Here is a 3,642-nt window from a genome sequence, read left to right on the forward strand (position 1 = left end):
AGGGAAGGTTACCTCCCCTCCTATATTTTCTTTTAATTCTTATCACACAGGATTCTTAGCAAACGGAACGAAAAAGTGGATTATATACCCTAGTATAGTGAACATTGTTATCACCAATTAATTATTTTTAATTAATAATTTTAGCAATTTCCCATTGCATTTAAATTGTCTTTTCTTGAGGGGTTATATCGTGTTATAATTTCAACCAATCCTTGTGAATAGTTGTGTCAAAGCTAAAAATATTTTTAAATAATTTAATGTTATTAATTGTAGCTTACTATTTGCCATGCCTCCTCATAATGATTATACAAGTCTCAACTTATTTCATTCTCACAATAAATCCATCATAGGGTCTTTATTATTACCTTTATTTCACAGAAAAAAGCAGCAGATACATAAATGATAATTAACATGCTCCAATCAGAACAGTAAGTGCTGAGCTCCTAAGCTATACTCTAAATTTGAGAACTAAAATGACTCAGATCATCCTGGCTGCCTTATATTTCAATTTCTGCCTCTAACAATTTGGTGGTGTCTGAGTTTCTCAGTTTCTCTATAATTAAAAGTATAAACACAGAGGATGTCAGCCTTCCCCTACTATCTGATAGCATTGCCTTTGAATGTGTGAGTTTAAAACAGATTTAAACACATTAATTTATTAGATTCTATAGATACAGAAAAAAATGAAAGTTACTCAAATGGTAAGAGCATTAAAGATATTTTGAATGTGACTCTGAAGAGTCCAGAGGTCAAGCTATTATTTTGAACTAAGCTAAGTCAATACTATAAGCCATTCCTTAGAAAAGCATATTCAAGATGTACATTTCATTACCATGAAATTTAAAAATAATGTTGAGAAAAATAAAATATATTATTATCCTGATGAACAGAAACATCAAAATATTACTATTACACAAATTTTGATTGAAAGTAGTACAGTCATTAGCTCTCACTTGTGTACGATTTCAAATGCCCTGGAATTATGTCAAACTTGGGCATTTTGTGCTGCAAATTCACTGGCTTGCACCCTTGGAGACTGTTTTCCATGAGATACAAACAATCATTTGCATGCAATTCTCGTTCTTGCCTGATACAATGGTGTCTGGGATTCAATAACTAAATGATCCTACTTGAGAGGGCTGTGAGTGACACTGGGCAAACAATTGAAAGTCATGCTGAGTGTGTCTTCTATAATCATTTGCTCATTACATCTCTGGTTTAATTTGTTTCTTCCTTCATTGTTCCATGACATCCTAGGTCCTCCATCTATTTTTATATGTCCTGCAAGTTTACTTTTTCCTCTGCCTTAAACTCCATGTTTGCTGACATCTTCCCATTCATGTTTTCTAAGCCTCCTCACTGGCACACCCTCTGAGACAAAGTGGGTAAGAAAGAAACAACAAAAGAATCAAGAATGAATAAAAAATATACACTTCATGGTCCATGGTATGGATACACCACATTTTCTTTATACATCATACCTTGATGGTTGTGTGGGTTGTTGCCACCTTTGGGCTATTGTAAACAGTGTTGCTACAAACAATCACGTGCAAGTATTTGTTTGAATACCTGTTTTCAATTCTCTTGGGTATATACCTAGGCATGGAATTGGTTGTCATGGGTCTGGAGGAAGGGGAAATGGGGGCTGCTTAATGGATGTGAGTTTCCTTTTGGGAGGATGAGATGTTTTGGAACTAGAGAAAGGTGATAGTTGTGCAACATTGTGAATGTGCTAAAGGCCACCAAATTGTACACTTTAAAATGATAAAAATGGTGAAAAATGAGTGCTTAAACAAAGCATTATTTCTGAATGCTAGTCATATAACTTAGACAAAACTCTTAATATTAGTTTGGGTTTAAGATCTTGCATAGGGGATGGCCCCATGGCCTAGGGGTTGGGTTTACGTGCTCTACTTCAGCAGCCCACGGTTTTGCTAGTTTGGATCCTGGGCGGGGACCTAGTACCACTCATCAAGCTAAGTTGAGTTGATATCCCACATAGCAGAACCAGAAGGACCTACAACTAGAATATACAACTATGTACTGGGGGGACATGGGGAGAAGAAGAAGAAAATAAAAAAAGATTGGCAACAGATGTTAGCTCAGGAGCCAAACTTTAAAAAAAAAAAATCCTTCTTAAAAAAAACGATCCTGCATGATATCTAAGTCTATCTAATATCTAATATCTTGCAGGATGATTAACAAAAAAACTGAAGGAAATGTTAAGCATTTTTTATATATTCCAAAATACCACATGGTTTGTGCTGCTTATAGATGCTATGTAAGGTCATAAATATTTTATTTTGCTGGACCAATTTAACTGAGACTGGCTTTTGAGAATAGTTCACCAATAGAGGCACAGGAAAAGAAAGCAAATATCCCTTTCCTCAGTTTTTCTCATTATGCAGTCTACTTGGTTCTTAAAATAAAACACGTTTAACTGTCACGGCCTGCAGGCGGGGATGTAAACCAGTTCAGCCACTTTCGCAAATTCTTTCCTGCTCCAGTAAAGGTAAATACATCCGTCCATCTTATGACTTAGCAATTTCCCTCCTAGTTATTTATCTAAGAGGGCTCAAGTAATATGTCCACAAAAACACTTGTTCATAAATGCCCATTGAAGTTCATTCACAACAGCCTCAAATCGGAAATACCTGATGTCCAACATCAGGAGAATGGACCAAAACATATGGTATATTTATATAATGGAGTTATACTAAGCAATAAAATAGAACTTACCAAGACGGGTAACTTTCCGGATCCCTCAGAAAGATATTATGTTGAGCAAAAGATGCCATGCATTTCTATTAGAAAACATGCAATTGAGTCTTCCTCATGACAGAAATGACAATTTCTGCTTCTTAATTGGAGTGTTTAGTCCATTTATATTTAATGCAGTTAACTACTCAGGTGGGTGCAAGTCTGGTATTTTTCTTTTTGTTTCTATTTGCTCATGGATTCTGTTCTTCTGCCCCACTGATTACATTACTCCCTGGACACCTTCCTAACATCCCTTAGGCCAATCAAGTAATGTTTCATGTTTCATTTTCATTTGTCTATTTATCTGTAGCTTTTTAACAGTATTTCTGTAGTTGCATAAAAAGGTGTAATTCACCCACTGCATCCCCTTATGTCAAGACTCAACGTCTGCCCAGATTTGGTGTGCTTTGGGTCATTCTTCAATTGCTTCAAAGAGTTGTTTGTATTTGGTTTACAGTTGTTACTGGGTGCATGAAATGTCTGATACAAGTTAAACTGTCACTGCCACTTGAAAGATTGATTTCCATTTAAAATGGAATCGATGTAATATAATAATAAAAAAGAAAACTGAAAGAGGGAAAATGAAGATATGGTCATTTTTACGAATTGAGAAAATGATAAAATTCAATAGCCACTTATGATTTTAAAAATAACTTTTAGCAAAATACTGATGGAAAATACTTCCCTTATTCTAATAAAGACTGTCTGCAAAATATTGCATTCAGATATTGCAATGAATGGTGAAATATGTTTTTTTAAATCACTAAAAAAGGACTGAACCACTCTATTTATCATTGTTTTAGATTCCCTTATTAACAAAATAATACAAAATGCTATCCATATGTATTAGAAAGCAAGATATAAAAATTCCACTATTCAGAT

Source organism: Equus caballus, chromosome X (assembly GCF_041296265.1).
Source record: "Equus caballus isolate H_3958 breed thoroughbred chromosome X, TB-T2T, whole genome shotgun sequence".
Taxonomy (NCBI): Eukaryota; Metazoa; Chordata; class Mammalia; order Perissodactyla; family Equidae; genus Equus; species Equus caballus.